At 40.1% G+C, this 19,057-nt stretch overlaps 2 protein-coding genes across 5 annotated transcripts in view; one reads left to right on the forward strand and one right to left on the reverse strand.

Annotated features, from left to right (window-relative positions):
• The window catches only part of UNC13C (unc-13 homolog C), a 1,717,543-nt gene that overhangs the window by 785,232 nt on the left and 913,254 nt on the right, over positions 1-19,057 (reverse strand). Inside the window, exons 22-25 of the mRNA XM_081513848.1 lie at positions 9,621-9,753; positions 8,317-9,131; positions 7,794-7,915; positions 6,464-6,538 (exon numbers count right to left, since the gene is read on the reverse strand). The gene's annotated coding sequence lies outside the window, so the exon portion shown is untranslated. The remainder of the gene's footprint in view (positions 1-6,463; positions 6,539-7,793; positions 7,916-8,316; positions 9,132-9,620; positions 9,754-19,057) is intronic.
• WDR72 (WD repeat domain 72) overlaps positions 8,127-19,057 on the forward strand; it is a 218,590-nt gene continuing 207,659 nt past the window's right edge. For 3 of the 4 annotated variants that reach the window (XM_081513850.1, XM_081513852.1, XM_081513853.1), the window contains exon 1: positions 8,127-8,798. The gene's annotated coding sequence lies outside the window, so the exon portion shown is untranslated. The remainder of the gene's footprint in view (positions 8,799-19,057) is intronic. The other variant, XM_081513851.1, reaches the window with a different exon arrangement.

Here is a 19,057-nt window from a genome sequence, read left to right on the forward strand (position 1 = left end):
ACTGCTAAGGGATACAGAAAACTTCACTACCTCTGATGTTTCCTATGACATAGTGGGGAATAAATAATAAAAATTAAAAGCGAGAGAACATAAGTTCTAGGGGGAGTACAACAGAAGCACTAGAGCCAAGAGGCTGATAGGATATAAATTCTTCCTAGACTTTCACACTTGAAACAATGTAGTTTGAAACAATCTCAGTCACACAGTACTAAGAATTTACAGACTATTCTTTGCTTTTTCTCCAGCCCTTAAAATATAACATTCACTAAATATTTGTGCAGGGAATAGTAAGAGCCTAAATATTTATTGATTGTTGTTTTTGAATGCACAAAAGAATGGGATAACCCATAAGTCCCATTTGGGCTTCCCTGATAGCTCAGTTGGTAAAGAATCTGCCTGCAGTGCAGGAGACCCCAATTTGATTCCTGAGTCGGGAAGATCCCCTAGAGAAGGGAAAGAGTACCCACTCCAGTATTCTGGCCTAGAGAATTCCATGGACTGTATAGTCCATGGGGTCGCAAAGAGTCGGACACGACTTAGCGACGGAACTGAACTGATGAGTTAGGATCTCTAATTTTCTTTTTTACAATTGGCTAACTGGAAATATAAATTTAGTTGTTCATTTTATTATTCAACACATTTAATTAAGAACCTTCTATATGCTAAGCTAAGCACTCTGTTATAAATGAATGTGTAGTGGTGAAAGAAACTGACTGGTTAAGTACTGCTATGGAGCTTCTGAGCTCCATTAAGGAATTGACTCCATAAGGAACTGACTCCTTGGAAAAGACCCTGCTGGGAAAGATTGAAAGCAGGAGGAGAAGGGGATGACAGAGGATGAGATGGTTGGATGGCATCACTGACTTGATGGACATGAGTTTGAGCAAGCTCTGGGAGTTGATGATGGACAGGGAGGCTTGGCGTACTGCAGTCCACAGGGTCGCAGAGTCAGACATGACTGAGCAACTGAACTGACCTGACGGAGCTTCTAATAGTGCAGTAGGGGAATCAATAAGCAAATGGATATATAATCACAATTTTGACATGTGCAATAAAGGGAGAGAATGGGGGTTGTAACCACAAAACAGAGAGGTAAATAATGGGAGTAGAAACTTAGAACAAAAGAGGGCATGGGTGGAAGCAGAGTAACCTGAAGAACTAGGAAGCATGAAAGGATGGAACAGATGAGCAAAAAGAAGTAATCTGAATTATTTTTTAATGATGGAAAGTTGAAAACTGAGGGGAGTTAATATTATCTGTGGAATGAACTGGGTTAAATCAAAGGGACTAAGTCATAAAAGATAATTCAAAGGACATGACTGCTTAGGATAACAACAAAGTTTCACCTCAAAATGATATTATGCAGAATTGCCAAAAGTTATACAAAGTCAAAAGCAAATGACTTCTATGTCACGTCCTTTCTGCCTTATTTGTGTATTCCATTTCTGCTATATTGTCCTTTCACTGTATCAGTTAAGATAATATGTATGAAAGTTTACTGAAGAAGTACCATCCAAATGTAAGTCATTGTTGCTATTACAAATTGGAGTTCAGTTGTTGTTTGTGAACTGCTTCTCCCAGAATAATATATATAGTACCAGGACAGACCATTCTGTTCCTTGACTCTTACTGAGATGTTAATATAATCAAGTTCTGGGAATTAACCTTCCCTTCATGTCAGAGTATGCTAAAGTCTATGGGACAGCTTTTCTTCTGGAAGCTTCCAACTGCTGATGATTAAATACACAATGTTGCAATCAATTATATAGACAGTTGAGCAGAATTCACAAGGACACTGCAGAATCCAAAGTGCATCTGGGTCATTCATTCTATAACACTGTCTCAGGTAATTATTCTGCTTTTGTATGAAGCATTTAGAGCATGGAAAATAACTAGATTTGGTCACTGTTGTAGCAACAACTTTAAATTGCTTCAATAGCTAGCTTGTTTTAAGATTCAGAATTCTATCATAAAAAATACATTTACTTGTCTTTTCTCATTTTACTTTCAATGTAGTACTTCCAAAACAGGAAGAAGAAATATATTTGACCTTGAAAGCAAGTGCTAGAAAAAATAACCTGTCTAAATGTTACTTTTCACCTAAAATATTTTATTATAGGGTTGCTCAATGGCACTGCTATAATCAAGAATCTACCATCATTTTCTAAGCTCCTTGTTTCACAGGCTTACAACTTCTTTAAAAGTCACCCAAGGATCTTCAATCTCACTGCCAGTTCAGAAAAGAATACACACACAGGGACACATATACTTCCATTCTCCTAGTTAAAATGTTACATTGTACTTGATAATGTTAAAAAATTCTATAAATTTTATAGTAGGGGTTTAGTTGAGCAGCATAAAACTGTTTCAACTTTCCTCCCCAGTGACTGATCAGAAGGACAAATTTTAAGTTTCTAAAGTCTTTGCCATTGCCAGGTATTATCATAGTTTTCATTATACCATCTTGGTTTAGGGGATTATAATGTAAGGAAATAATGTATGTGAAATGTCAACAGTAAATGCTAAATTTATACTATCCACTTTGATACCCTGTCTTCTAATATCCTGCATTGCTCCAGAAAAGTCTAAGACAATTATTCCTTTTTTAATTAATTATTTAGTATTGGCTGCGTTGGGTCTTTGTTGCTGCATGGGCTTTTCTCCAGTTGTAGTGGGCAGGGGCTGCCCTCTAGTTGTGGTGCACAGGCTTCTCATTATGGTGGCTTCTCTTGCTACAGAGCACAGGCTCTAGGTGTGGGGGCTTCAGTAGCGGCGGTGCGAAGGCTCAGGAGTTCCTGAGCTCAGGAGCACAGGCTCAATAGTCGTGGCACTCAGGCTTTGCTTCAGGGCATGCAGAATGGGAATGGTCATGCCTGACTGGGAATGGAACCTATGTCTCCTGCATTGGCAGGCAGATTCTTTACCACTGAGCCCTCAGGGAAGCCCTATGACAATTATTCTTCTTCCTTTGCAAATGACCTTTATTTTTCTCTCTGGAAGATTTTCTTTTACTACTATTTAAAATTTTTACTTATTTATTTATTTTTGGCTTCTCTTGGTTTTTGTCGCTGTGTGGGCTTTCTCTAGTTGCTGCGAGTGGGGGCCACTCTTTGCTGCAACGGGTGGGCTTATTGCGGTGGCTTCTCTTATTGCAAAGAACGGGCTCTAGGCATGTGGGCTTCGGTAGTTGCAGCACCCAGGCCTAGTAGTTGTGGTGCACGGACTTAGCTGCCCTGAAGCACGTGGGATTTTCCCAGATCAGGGATCAAACCCGTGTTCCCTGCATTGGCAGGTGGATTCTTAACCACTGGACCACCAGGGAAGTCTCTCTGGAAGACTTTAGAATCTGCTTATTATCCTTGGTATTGGGTAATGTCATTATTAATGTGACTTGAAATGTTTTTACTATTGCTTTGTATCGGAGGTTTCTACATAATTCTATATAATTCCATTTTTTAAGTTAAAATGTAAAAGTAAGGTACTAAAATCCAAAGGGACACTCTTTGTGTAAGGGTTGGACTTGTCAAGTAGTGACCTTCGTTGTCAGATGGGTATTCTTTTACTTGAGAAACTTTCAATGTCATTTTCTCAAAGGCTTTTCTAGAATCATTCATTTTTATCTGTGAAAACATCCCCAGTGTCTTATATGGGATTGCACACCTAGTTGTCAGCATTCTTACAGCTGATGGCATTAAAGCCCTAGGGTCCATGTTCAATAAGTAGACTTTGTTCTAAGCCCCTATTTTTTTCAAGACTCTCTTCATTGTCTGGGCAGAGCTGGGAGTCTTTCTGTTTCTTTTGTTGGAATATGTTAGGGTTGTTAACACAGATAAACAAGCTTAGCAAACATTTTATCATGGATAGAAACAGAACTCTGAGAGGGCATGAGGAGTGGGTGAGAATAATTACCTCTTCTGGAGGGCTCAGGAGAGGCTGCAAAGACTAAATCTGGGTTTTGAAGTAAGAAGTTGCAAACTGATTAAAACGTGGGGTGGGGGGGCAGGGATGGACAGAGAAGAGCACTTGCAGGAAGAAGTATCTGTACAATATCAAGGAAGTCTAGAAGAACACAGACCATTCCTGAAGCAAGAAGGGGTTTGATGCCATAATGTCCGCACTTAATATTAGGGACAGGGCAGAGAAGTAGCATTTCATCTGATTTAAAGATGAACATAATTAATTTGTTTCTTTTAAAGTATATAAGCCCTTTATCTTTTAAACGTAAAATTTAATTATCTGTTTGCTTAGCCTAATCTGGACTAATCAATGTATCTCAATTCTATTATTTGCTACTTGTATCTACTGACACTTAACTTAAGAACTTTGGTCCTCAAAGTTCTCATCTGTAAAATGGATACAGAATCTGCTTGTATCAGTCAGGATTTCTAGTTATGTGCAAGAGAAAGCAATACTTTCTATTCTAAGCAGAAAAGGATTTTAGGAAATGATATTGGAAATGTCTCTGAAAGTGGAAAACTAAGTTTGGATATTATACAATCATGACAAAGTTTCAAATCCTTCCACAGCCCTGGTACCACAGAGCATCACAGCCACCTGCATTAGGCACAGACACTGATGTCTCTGCTATTGTGCATTGGATGCAGCTGCTAGGAGCACTAGAGTGCTGCCTCTGGGAACTAGATGTGGCTGTGGAGGTATTTGTCTGGGGCTGTGAATCTAATTGGCACAATTCAGAACATGTGTCCATGATCTGTGTGTAATAGAGTGAAGAGTAAGCAAGGCACTGTTTTCCAGATTCTCCATGAAGACATAGTAGGTTCTACTTCACAAGGAGGGTTAGAGTTTTCCAAACACAGGAAACGGGGATGAATACTGGCTAGTTGGGAAGAATGATAAATGTCCATGTGGTTCAGCTTATCAAAAGGATTTTGGAAAATATATAAGCCATTATAAAGCAGAAAACTCCAAAAATGCTTGGCATTATTAGTGTTATCTTTAGGACATCAATGTCAGGGAAAATTGTTGAATCAGTTCTGTATTAATTTTCTACTGCTGTATAGCATATCACCATAGGATATTGACTTAAAAACAACAACCATTACTGCAGAATATTTGTGGGTTAGCAATTCAGGGATGGTTGAACTCTGTGGGTCTGCTGCGGGGTCGCTCATGAGGTTGCAGTTAAGATGTCAACTGACTGGAGGATCCATGTCTAAAACGGCATTCTCACACGAGGCAGCCTCAGCTTCTCGATGGCTATTAGCAAGAAATCTCAGTTCCTAACCCCATGGATCTCTCTATAAAGTCCCTTGAATGTCCTAACAACATGTTCACAGGCTTTCTCCAGAGAGAGAGACAAGAGAGAGGAAAAACAAGGTGGAAGTTTCAGTGTCATTTTACTATGTATATTTGCTAGTTACACTCCACCATTCCTACCACATTCTGTTTGTTAGAAGCCAATCACTAAATGTAGACCACACTCAGGAGAAGGGGAAATAGGCCCCACCAGAGAGGGAGGAGTAATACAGAAATTTTGGAGATGTATTCAAACCATCACAAGTTATTTTTTACTATTTCATACAATTAGCCAAACTAATTTCCTTATATATTATTTCTACTCATTTTTTAAAACATGTCAGAGAATCTATTCTGATTTGAACTTAAATTACCACAAACCCTCCAGGGATATTTATTTTATCTGGTAAAAATCTTTCAGTGCTTCAAGAGGAGAGACTGTTGCACTAGTTAGTATCTTATCACCAAAGAAACACATTTCAACTATAAATGAAATATTTGTTCTTTCATTCAAACACTTGAATCATCCAGTAGACAGATTAACAGACATCATTGCCTGGATATCCCTATTGACATGGTAGAGGAAAGGGAGGAGATATTTTTGTAATTCAGGGCACTTTTCTGAGAGCACAAAAGCATTCTAGAGATACAAACTTAAATGCTTTCAGTGATCAAATAGGTAATATAAATGGTGAAGACTACAGAGTTGGTGTACTTTCAAATTCAAATTAAAAAATAACAGCAACAACAATACCCAGGTTAGCCAAACAAGTCGCCTCTAGTACCCAGTTTGGTTCTTAGATGCTGGCTTACTCTTCCTCCTGAGGTCTAGACTTAAGTTCAAGATCTGACTTGCTTTTCTTTGGAAATTCAGCTTCTGAATTCACTAGTTTTGGGGTCAAAAAAGATCTTGCCCTCTGTTTTACAGCCAGGAAACTGACACAGGGCCCTTTTGCTTTTGGAGGGCCCTTTCCTTATAAACAAAACAGGTACAATTCATTTTAGACTGTTTTGCTTTACTGCGATTCACAGATACTGCAGTTTTCACAAATTGAAGGTTTGAGACAACCCTGTGTTGAGCAAGTCTATCAGTACCATTTTTCCAAGAGTGTTATTGTTTAATTAAAGTACATACTTTTTTTTGGACATAATGCTATTGCATACTTAATAGACCATAGTATGTTGTGAACATAAATTTTATACTCACTTGGAAACTGAAAAATGTGTCATTCCCTCTACTGCGGTGGTCTGGAATGGAATCCACAATATTCCTCAGGCATGCCTGTATTAAAAATTACATTTTACAAGGTCACATAAAAAAACAAGATAAAGAGAAACATTATTCAAAAGAAATTTTTATGGGACTAAAGTTTGGTCAAGTCAAGGTGGCAGATATTTTGTTCAGATTGGTTAGTTAGCACAAATGGTTCAGGGTTCAACTAATCATTTACGATGCAAAGAATGGAAATTTGGAGGGTCTGTGTCATAGATAAACAAGGTAAGTCTTATTTAAGTCATTTGGGAAAGGATGATTCCTTGCAATAAACCAGTCACCATTTCCAGAACGTGAAAAAGTGGGAAGATTTCTGTAATTCTTACTGGTTTCCATGATTATAAGGCTTGGAAAATTCAGTGCTCTCAATGACTACACTGGCAATAAGGACCATTAAATTGATATTATATATTATCAACATTTTTTTCATTTTTTATTTCATTTTCTCATTTATTTCATTTTTAATTTTTTCACTGAGGTCATTTTTTCCTAAAAGCATTTTTTTTTCCCCATTTTTCCTCTTCCCCCAATTTTCATTGGCCTTAAAAGTATCCAAGGCTGTGATGTGAGACCCAGAATGGTTGAGGGCCTTTACAACCACTGAGCTCGTTATGGCAGAGCTCAAACAAGAGGAACCAAGTCTATGTCTCTTTCCCCATCTACATCTTTATGAAGCTTGAAGAAAGTTCTGCTCAACTGGTAGGATGACGATTTGGGAGTGGCAGTAGGGGTGGGAATGTTAATTTTGAAATAAAATTCTGCAGACTTAGAAGTTAAGGATAGGTGATGAAAGTTCATAAAGAACTGGAGGCTGGGGTCACTTTAACAGGCAATTGTTAGCTACATGTCATGGGTCAACAGTATTTTATTTGTATCCACTACATGTTTGGTGTCCCTTCCTTCACAGACCTTACAGTCAAGCAGGGAGGCCAATGCAACAAGTAACTACAGTAAGTTGTGACAAGTGCTATAATAGGAAGTGAGGCAACTTGGGAGTGAATAGCAGGAACACCAACCTGCTGGGGTAAGTGAGCTTCCAGATGAACCAAGACTAGGAACTAACCTGGTGCAGAGGATGAAGATGAGAGGAGTGTCCTCCTCTGTAGGGTTTCACACAGGAAGATCCAGGGTAGAAAAGTCTGACCTCAGACCTCTAGGTCAGAGGAGACCTAGAACTTGTGCTCTGACTTGGGCCTGGCCAAATATCCTTAGTATTTGGGAAGCCAGGTAGGTATAAGTGAAAGGGAGTGATTAAAAATCTCACCCCATTAGGGATTTCCCTCCTGGTCTAGAGGCTACGACTCCCATGCTTCCAATGCAGGTGGTTTGGGCTCCATCCCTGGGTGGGGAGCTAAAATGCCATATTTCCTGTCAAAAATCCAAAATCTAAAACAGAAGCAATATTGTAATAAATTTAATAATTTTTTTTCAATGATCCACATCAAATAAATAAATAAAAATATATCTCCCCACCTGCTTCTGGGAGTGTTAGAATCCAGGACTACGTTGCCCACAGGTTTGGAGGAAAAAGTAAAATAACCAAGAAACCTGAGAAAAACAAACTGTCCCTCCCATTTTTCTAAATTACCCAGTCAGTAGTCTGACTTGGCACACTCAAGAGCAGGTCAGGACTCCGGTTTCAAGGGTGAATTTTTCCACCCTTCCCAGCTCCCTGGACTCTCACTCTTTTCTGCTAGGTGGAGGGGAACTTCCTCCCTTCCCTAACAAAGGTCCTGGGGCTCCCAGTCTCTATCACTGTCGGGGAGGGCCCATATCACCTGGCCTACCTTGATTTTCCTGACCTAACTCTGACTCCCTCCAGCCCTGGAAGGACAGAACACCTCGACGCACGCGGACCGGCCTGTTCCAGCCACCACCGCCCGTGAGCGATGGAGGGAGGGGCTGGACCACGCGGCGCCTGTGGCTAGAGGTAGCCAGAGTTCGGGCTGGAGTCAGCGGAGGGGAGAGGGGCGAGCGGCAGGAGCGGAGAGCGTGGTTTCGGGGGAGGGTGTGGTCTCAGGTGGGGTGAGGTGTCAGGATTGAGGGCGTGGCCGCTCCTGAAAGGCCGCCCCTGTGTCCTGCTACCCTTCTGTCAAGCTGCGGGGACGCTACAGCTTCGCGGCACCCAGTCTGGGTTAAAGCAGCCGCCCCGGGCTCGGCTCGGGCTCCTCCGTCCCAGGCGGTGGCCCCGGACGGTCCCGGACTCGTGCTGCCCTTGGCTCCCAGCTCTCAAGTCGAGGGTTTGGATCCCGAGGGGCGGGGAAGGAAGGTGAGCGCGTGTTGCAGTAGTTATAATCTCTTTTTCTGCTCCAAATTCTTGCACGTGGAAAACTCCCTCTTCTATTCTCTCGTCCTGATGTCGCATCCGTAGTGACCGAAGACATGCACCTGTCAAATCGGTCCTTTCGAGTGTGGTGGCGGGGGCTGGATGGCGCGGGGTAGGTAAGGTCTCCCAGACTCGCCATTCACTATGTAAGAGTCTCTTGGGACTTGGAAATCGGAAGTCTCCGGGACTGGAGTCCTTGAATTCATTAAGCTGAGTCGAGTAGCTGGGGAAAAGATCCGGTGGACGCCGGCAGGAGAGGGTGTGACAGCTTGGGACCTGTTGGGGCAGGGAATCTGGTGAAAACTTTTCTTGATGTGCACCCGCGGCTGAGCCAGCAATAAAGGTTGCAGACACAACACTTTTATCACTTGTAAAGTTGGACGAGGGACAGAAAAATCCAGGGAGTGATGTCTGCATTGACGAAAAATCTGGCCAAGGTGAAGTACTAGCAATACTCCCTTGCGGACAGGTGCTTCCCTAATCCCCTCCTCATCCATCAGAGCGTTTTTGTGTTCACTTTGAAACTGTTAGGAAGACGCAATCGGAAGGTTGCTGTGAAACAACTTTAACTTTCTGTTCCTCCCCCTTGTAATTTTATGGTAAAGGAGTTCAAGGTCATCTTTGAAAACTAGGTCACTTGTTGGGAATAGTTTTACCGAAGAAAGGGTTTGGAAACTTTGTCTCTTTCATCCCCTTTCCTACCCTCACCCCCACTTCTCCCGCCCCCCAGCAAACAGTGGGTTACTCTCTCTCCTGAATTCTCACCTTTTAAAGATCAGGGAAGAAGAAAGCAGCTTCTTTTGGCATGCACTTATTTGTGGTTAATTCTGGTCTTGTGACTTTTGTTCCTTAGCCCTCCTTTAGCTCCTTCAATATTACAGCGTACCCATAGTGTTTTCTGTAAAGAATGCAAAGAGTGAGAGAAGAAAGGGAAACTTTGTCCATGAAATCCTCCAGTAAACTGATGATTATTATTTTTTAAACCACAAAAATTGGGACTCTATTGAGTTCTAATATCCTCACCACTTTTGGGGAAAATATTTGTAAATTATAATTACTTTATCAATAAAATATCAACTTAAAGTATAAGCCTCTCCCTGTGTGTGATACCTTGCATTAACAGTCTATCCAATGAAGTGAATGCTTTAGAAATTTAATGTTCTAGTTTATAGAGGCCAACTGTAATAGAAATATATATGTTATTAAATAACTCTGTGCAATCTTGAGAATAGTGGTATTAGGAATATTTCAAAGTTTAAAGATTGCTTCGGGATGAAGACCAGTTATGGCAACCCACTCCAGTATTCTTGCCTGGAAAATCCCATGGACAGACAAGCCTGGCAGGCTACAGTCCATGGGGTCACAAGAGTCGAACACAACTTAGCGACTAAACCACCACCAAGGATTGCTTCATTCAAATATATCTGTGACTTGACAATTTACTTATTTTTTCTGTTATTTAATAGTGGTACAATATGCAGCATCTCTTATTAAGAATTCTGTCAGACATTTCTCTGGAAGCTCTGTTCTGAATGTATAGTTATTTTTCCCCTAGTCTAACACTTTTAGATTAAATTATGTTCCGAGTTAGAGGCAAGGCAATGAGGTAGGGATAAAGACTGAAAGAATATGTGTAAGTTCTCTTACCAGACCATCTCTGAACACCTGGCAAGTCCTCAGCTTTACTCTGGGGTACCAACAAGTCCTTTAACTCATTTTAATTCATTTTTGTCTTCAAAGTAAGGAAACTGTGTTGATCTTAAAGGACATTTGGATCTCTTTGAATTCTTCTATAAAAGGCAGCATCTCATTTCTAGAGCTAGATATCACTGTTCTAGACCAACATCTCATCTGGAGTTTGCTCTCATTTCCAAAGGGCTTCCTAACAAGTTGGGCAATGCCCCTTCTCCACCTAAACAACGCAGTGCAGTGGCTAAGCGTGTGAGTTTTAGAGACTCCTGAATCTATCTTGGTTTTCTAGCCCTTCATTTTTTTACTTTTAACAAAATGAAATGTCATCTGGAAAAAGTAAAATCCTATGTATGAGTGTATAAAAATTAAGCAAGTACATGATGAGGGAATTGTCATTAACTGAACCATTCAATCTCATGGTGAATTGACTGTGTTTCCTCCTAGTGAGGGGTGAGTTCAGGGCCCAGAAAGCTGATAAGATTTTAGGTTGTTTCAATAATAATTACAGACAAGTCCATAGCCAAAGATATCTTTCTACATCTCCCTTTCTCTTCTTGTGCAGACCTCAAAGTCAACATTCAAGCTGACTTGTCTAGGAGAAGAAAAAGAGGTGATTTTTAAAGCCATACCACATCCACTCATAATGAATACATTAATTTTTTGACATCCCCTTCAACATTTTTTTTTACTTTTTGTTATATGTAAAACTACCTGCAAGCAAAATGCAAAGGAAAAAGAACAGTTTCCTGCCCTCTAAACAATTCATAGTATGGTTCAGGTAGCTGACACAGAAGAATTAGAGCAGAGTGGTCAGAGCTCTGTAAAGGTAGAAAAGGAAGTGCTGGGAGTTGAGGAGTGCTATATATCACCCAGTAGAGGCTCAAAGGAGTTACAATTTAGTTTCAGTTTTGAAGGCTCCATTTTTATTGGAGTTTGCCAGGAGGAAATGCTGAGGAAGAGCATTCCAGGCCAAAGGAAACTTTTGTGTGAAGGTCTCATAGGGTGAGAGAGCATGACAAATATAAATCATGTCACATATTGTTTCATCCTTTACTGGCTACAGGATATTGGCAAATTATTTTGCTTCTCTGAGCTTTAGTTTCCTCAAACGTAAAATGAGGGTTGTATATTATTTTACATTGTTGTTGTTTAGTCACTAAGTCATGTCTGACTATTCTGTAACCCCCGTGGACTGAAGCCTACCAGGGTCCTCTGTCCATGGGATTTCCCAGGCAAGAATATTGGAGTGGGTTGCCATTTCCTTCTCCAGGGTACCTTCCCAACCCAGGGATCAAACCCATGTCCCTTGCATTAGCAGGCAGATTCTTTACCACCAAGCCCAAAGGGGAGCCCATCATTTTACATTATTAGGTCCTTATTTGATTTTCAAGTCTCTCCCATAAGAGTGTCTACATCACAACTTTGTTGGAAGACTTAGTTGCCTAGAAAACACAAGACTGTCTGATGCACAGGTGGCAATCAACTAATTTGGTTCCCTCCACTCATCTTAGTATCTTGATGAGAGAAAAATACAACAGAAATCCAGCCTTGAGTATAGATGGGACTTCATGTTTACAAGTATATCATAAAAAGCAGACCAGTCTTGTTGTTCAGAATGACATATGGAGTTATTTATAGTTTCACCTCTATTATCCCTATTTCCCAACCACTAAATGTTTACTTTCAACGTCCACCTATGTTTTAAGACCAGGCTCTGTTAAAGGAGTTCTACCACACCAAGAATTCTTTGATGGACAAAGGTTAGCATTCCTATGTTTACATGATAGGATCTCAGACCATTTGAGGCCCTGCTTCCTGCTCCAGTTCTTGTTTTCACTCTGAGCAATTGAAGTGAGTCTTAGAAAAACATTTTTAGGGGATGGGATTTGGATAATGTGTTAGTTCTTTTGGAGTACCAAAATGCAACTTGAACATTTTGGGAGGAATTTATTAAAGGACTATACCTTCTTATTTTTCTCTGGTAGCGTTAGCTCTTAAAATTCTTTGAAATGTGGAAGACTTTGCCTCAAAATTCTAACTTAATCATCTTGAATTATTCCTTCTTGCAAACAATGTACATATTTGCTCAGTGATTGAATACTTAGAGTTTTCCTGTGTAGGCCCTTTCCCCACATGGATTTCCAAGGAAAGACCTCAGATAGTTTTCTTCCAAAGTCCTACAGAACAGGGAAGATTTCTTTCTGTGTCATTTAGATGGCAGTAGATAGCAAAGACTTTAACTACTTTAAACTGTAGTCACTGCAGAGAAAAATAGTAGGTTAGGGGCCAGACGAGGACTTTTTGCTGTGGAAGGCCCAAATCAGGCCAGCTACGTCTTGATGTTCTCAGGTGGTCATGCAGATCAGGCCCCAAGGAAGAATTTTTGAGGGATTTATTCTTTTTGGTCTTTTTTTCAGTGAATATTTCTTTAATTGTATCAATTAATTTGTATATTCCATTAATTGTGTGGTGCACGGGTGATGATGAGATTGATTTAAGTTCCTTTGCCTCAAATGTGCTTAAGAATATCTTTGGAGAACTGGTTAAAATTTAGATTTCCAGCCTCAAGTTCAGATTCTCTCAGCCTCAAGTGGTGACCAGAGTCAGGCACACAGTAGATACTTTGATAAATGTTTTTGTTAAGTGAATTAACTGCCACTTTAAAAATCACTGTTAAAAGAGAATTCATTTCCTGTAATACATTTCATAATTTTCTCCTTTTTTGTGTGTGAAAAACTCCATACTTGTCCTATGTTCCCTTGTTAGAAAGAAAATGTATTCAATTGCAACCATTATTTAGAAAGTGAAAATAAAAAGAATTTTTAATAGTATTATAACTGTTTTTAATTAAGAGAAACAGTGACTGTGATTCTTAATATCCCATTATGCTGTGTAGGCACAGACATTTATTTCACTCTTCCTGAGGCACTAGGAGGTGAGAATTTGAAGCATTTTCCTCATGTGTATTTTAATTTCCTATTAAGCAAACTATACAAACAGGAAGAGCTTATTTATTATTATTATTATTATTATTTCAGTGATAACACAGAGATAAACTAAGTCAGAGCAACTCTCTTGAATAGCTAATGTCTGCCACCTGGAGAAAGAGAAAATTATTTTCTGCCCTCCATGTTGATGCGTATAGAACATGTGTTCTGAGTAGCTGCTATTTTCACTGACTCTTTTTCCAGTTGAAGTGCAACATAAACTATTTTAATTAATATTGTGTCACCAAAAGGGATTGAAATAGCCAATTGAATTCTACCAAGATAGAGTCTTTTGATGAAAACATATCTTTATTGATTGTGGGTGAAGAAAATCATTCTTAAAATGAAATCCAGAGAAAAATCATATCCCTCAGAGAAAATTTCTGAGTGGCAGGCCAAGATTAACATCATAAAATTGAATTTGTGCTGCAAGCCTTTGATGTAATCAGCAGCTGGGAGATGGTGTTGCCCTTGCTGTGCTCCCTCTGATTGTGGTGAATTATTGTGTGGAATGAAATAAGTGTTTCTTGTGTCCCTCCTCCAAGAAATACAAACAAGGTATTACTAGGTAGTTTCTTGCTAGTTAAAATGGGTTGGATCGATTCCAGGCCTCTCAGGCTCTCATATTCCCGTGAACTATGGATGTTGGGCATTTATTTATGCCCCAGGGACAGAATTTCTTGATATCACCTGACAGTGACTTCTTTGGTCAGTAGAAACCCAACAGAGAAGTGACAAGAGGGATCCCCCTTGCCAGGGACATATTTTTTAAAATAATCAGAAGCCAGGATATGTTACAAAGTGCTATATTTGCCTGGTTTCTATTGACCTGTAGCCAGCCAACCCCTTCCCTGTCTCCCTCAGCCACCTCTTGTGACATCCACTGCACTGAAATCATTGCAGTGTAGAAATCTCACTGTGTACTAGCAATCTTGTCCCATGACACCAGTGTTACACTAGACTTTTTGCTGTTAATTTTGTATTAAGTCCTAATGCCTAGAAAACACTCTTGTCCATGCATGCCCCTTTCACACATGTAATGGATAGGTTTTGTAGATTAAGTAGAGACAATCTATTTGTACTTTTACCCTCAGATTAAAGAGCGATATGGCACCTTAATCACCCCTGTGGTTGGACCTAAGTTGTTTTTGATTTGTTTAGTTTTTAAGTGGTGGACTGACTCATCTGTAAACAAGGTAGTGGTGTCATCATTGGGTACTCTTACTCTCAAGTATTTTGAGAAGTGGTATTGTGCTAGGGACTTTCCCGTGTACTAGCTCATTTAATCTACACATCCACCATTAGTCTTCTTAGGAAAAGGAGACTTGGTAAATAAGTCTAACTCCCTTGGCTAGGATTATACCCCTAGATCTGTCTGACTTCAAGGACCATCCCACTTCTCAAACTACTTGAGAGTAAGAGTACCCAGTGATGACACTACTACCTTGTTTACAGATGAGTCAGTCCTGGAAAGGGTAATTAAGGCAAGAGGTGGGGATGTGATCTGGCTGGAGGAGCCAGGACAAGGGAAAATGGTGAAAAGAGGTGAGGTAGGAGAATATAAAAAAAGAGGTAGGATTTGTCTGCTCCTGACAGAAAATCCACAAAGATGAGAAGAATAGTTTCAAATGACTCACCTTTGTGTCTTGAATTAATGCTGAAATGAGCTGGAAGTCCCAGAAAATATCTTTTTAAAGAACTGAATACTCTAGTAATCCTAAGGTTCCTTTGGATTATGACCCTCAAGTAGTGGCCCCCCTCTACCACTCTCTATAAACCACTATGGTATTCTCTCTCTATAAGCCTCTGGATATGTCTGTTTTGGCTATGCTTCTGCTAGGATTCTGGAATGTCAGAAAAGTGAAAGTTGCTCAGTCCTGTCGACTCTTTGTGACCCCATGGACTGTAGCCTGCCAGGTTTCTGTATCCATGGAATTATCCAGGCAAGAATACTGGAGTGGGTAGCCATTTCCTTCTCCAGGGGATCTTCCTGACCCAGGAACTGAACCCAGGTCTCCCACACTGCAAGCAGATTCTTTACCATCTGAGCCACCAAGGAAGCCCATGAATATCAGAGGGTGGTCTTAAAGACTTCCCCGGCAGAAGCATCCCTGTTTTGTGGGCAGAGTTGGAAAATACTGCAGTCATGGGTATTAGGGAGGCTTCTGCAAACAGGACTTGTCTGCATAGGTTCATATGCCTGCTTATGGGAGTGCCTTCCATCTGTTTACTCTGCGAGGAAAGGATTATCATAATGGCAGTGGACTGACTTCAGTGTCATTGTGTGCTGAAGATGGGAGAAGGGAAATAGATGTTAGGCCTAGGAAAGGAGACAACTGGCCCATGGGAAAACAGAATTTTTATAAAAGAGATGCCTACCCTGACCACCCTGTATCATGCATTGAATGGGATGGGGAGGGAGGTGGGAGGGGGGTTCTGGAAGGGGAAAACACGTATATCCATGGTGGATTCATGTCAATGTATGGCAAAACAAATACAATATTGTAAAGTTAAAAAATAGATAAATAAACTAATAAAAAAAAAAAAAAAAAAAGAAATGCCTAGGTGTAAGGGATAAACCATCCAAAAACATGGGAGTGAAGCGTTCTTTGCTTTCGTACATCAGGAATACTCATCCCTGTCTACTTTGCGTCAATTATTGTTTACATGTGGCTTGACTCATGGGTTGTTAATTCCTAAAGATCAAGAACCTATGTTTTTTTCATTTTCCATTTAGTAGAGCTTTTAATCAAGGCTTTCCTGATAGCTCAGTTGGTAAAGAATCCACCTCCAATGCAGGAGACTCTGGTTCAATTCCTGGGTCGGAAAGATCTCCTGGAAAAGGATAGGCTACTACCCACTCCAGTATTCTTGGGCTTCCCTTGTGGCCCGATGAATCATTGAAAGAGCAAGAGAGTTCCAGAAAAACATCTATTTCTGCTTTATTAACTATGCCAAAGCCTTTGATTGTGTGGATCACAATAAACTGTGGAAAATTCTGAAAGAGATGAGAATACCAGACCACCTGACCTGTCTCTTGAGAAACCTGTATGCAGGTCAGGAAGCAACAGTTAGAACTGGACATGGAACAACAGACTGGTTCCAAATAGGAAAAGGAAAACGTCAAGACCGTATATTGTCACTCTGCTTATTTAACTTATATGCAGAGTATATCATGAGAAACGCTGGGCTGGAGGAAGCACAAGCTGGAATCAAGATTGCCGGTAAAAATATCAATACCTCAGATATGGAGATGACACCACCCTTATGGCAGAAAGTGAAGAAGAACTAAAGAGCCTCTTGATGAAAGTGAAAGAGGAGAGTCAAAAAATTGGCTTAAAGCTCAATATTCAGAAAACTAAGATCATGGCATCCAGTCCCATCACTTCATGGCAAATAGATAGGGAAACAGTGGAAATAGTGGCTGACTTTATTTTTCTGGGCTCCAAAATCACTGCAGATGGTGATTGCAGCCATGAAATTAGAAAACACTTACTCCTTGGAAGGAAGGTTATGACCAACCTAGACAGCATATTGAAAAGCAGAGACATTACTTTGTCAACAAAGGTCCATCTAGTCAAGGCTATGGTTTTTCCAGTAATCATGTATGGATGTGAGTTGGACGGTGAAGAAAGCTGAGCACCAAAGAATTGATGCTTTTGAACTGAGGTGTTGTAGAAGACTCTTGAGAGTTCCTTGGACAGCAAGGAGATCCAACCAGTCCATCCTAAAGGAAATCATCCGGAATATTCACTGGAAGGACTGATGCTGAAGCTGAAACTCCAATACTTTGGCCACCTGATGCGAAGAGCTGACTCATTTGCAAAGACCCTGATGCTGGGAAAGATTGAGGGCAGGAGGAGAAGGGGACAACAGAAGATGAGATGGTCGGATGCATCACCGACTCAATGGACATGGGTTTGGGTGGACTCAGGGAGTTGGTGATGGACAGGAAGGCCTGGTGTGCTGCAGTCCATGGAGTCGCAAAGAGTCGAACATGACTGAGTGACTGAACTGAACTGAACTTGTGGCTCAGCTGGTAAAGAATCTGCCTGCAATGTGGGAGACCTGAGTTTGACCCCTGGGTTGGAAAGATCTCCTGAAGAAGAGAAAGGCTACCCACTCCAGTATTTTGGCCTAGAGAATTCCATGGACTGTATAGTCCATGAGGTTGCAAAGAGTCGGACACAACTGAGCGACTTTCACTTTAATAGATACCTGTCGAATTCATAAATGAATTCATTCTTTCTTCAGGGAACCTGTAATGTGGGTAGAAAAGAGATGTATTACACAAAAGAAGTAGAGAACAGAATTTTGTATATGACAAATTGTGTGATTCAGACTAAAATTTAAGTATATATTTCCAGAATTGATCTACACATTATTAAGATATATGTTCTTACTAGAAAAAAATGTGTCAGATAGTATATTAGTTTGCTAGGGCTGCCACAACAAGTATTACAAACTAAGTGGCTTAAATGGCAGAACTGTATCATCTTACAGTTCCTGAGGTTCAGAGTCTGAAATTGAGGTGTCAGCAGGGTTGTTCCTTCTGTGAACTGTGAGGGAGAATCTGTGTCATGCCTCTCCCCTAGCTTCTGGTGGTTTGCTGACAATCTTTGGCATTCCTTCTCTTGTAGGAATATCACCCCATCTCTGACTTCATCTTCACGTGTCTCTCTCCTTGTGTGCATCTTTCTCCAAATTTCCCTGTTTTATAAGGATGCCAGTCATACTGGATTTGGGATCCAACCTAATCCAGTATGATCTCATCATCACTTAATTAATCATATCTGCGATGACCCTATTCCAAGTAATGTCACATTCTGAGATTTGGGGAGTTAGGACTTCAATATATGAATTTTGTGGTGAGTTTGGCTTAATTCCTAACACATGGAAAGAGGGTAGATTTTCTTCTACTTTGCCAGTTTGGTACCATTAAAGTTTTATTTTAGTCTCCTCTGCTTAATTCACTTAATAGATGAGATCTATTGTAAATTATGAATAATAAAATGAAGGATTATAAATGAGGATTACATTTTTTGTTTTGCTGTTTACTTAACAGGATTTATACACAGATATTGAGATTTAAAAAGCCTTCTGATAAGAGTAGGTAACATTTATTGAATGTTCACTATCTAATGATTTGCATGGATTTTCCCACTTAGCTTTCACATCTATTAGATAGATATTATTATTTATAGATTAGATATTAGATAGATATTATTATTTATTATATAGATATTATTATTTATCTACATTTTATTGATGGGACTCCAATACACAGTTGTAAAGTAACCCACCCTAGGACATGCAGCAGTAGAGTTGGCATTGGAATCCAAGCTCACTGACTCTGGGGCCTCACCACTGAGTACATGCTGTCCCCTTAATCTTATTACAGCCAGATCAGGTAGACAACATTATCATTTTATGGTTGAGGAAAATAAAGCTTCAAGTAACTAGGGACTTCCTTGGGTCACAAAACCAGCATGTGTATAATATTGATAAGTATATAATATTTGG

Source organism: Giraffa tippelskirchi, chromosome 7 (assembly GCF_054371585.1).
Source record: "Giraffa tippelskirchi isolate mGirTip1 chromosome 7, T2T-mGirTip1v1.2.pri, whole genome shotgun sequence".
Taxonomy (NCBI): Eukaryota; Metazoa; Chordata; class Mammalia; order Artiodactyla; family Giraffidae; genus Giraffa; species Giraffa tippelskirchi.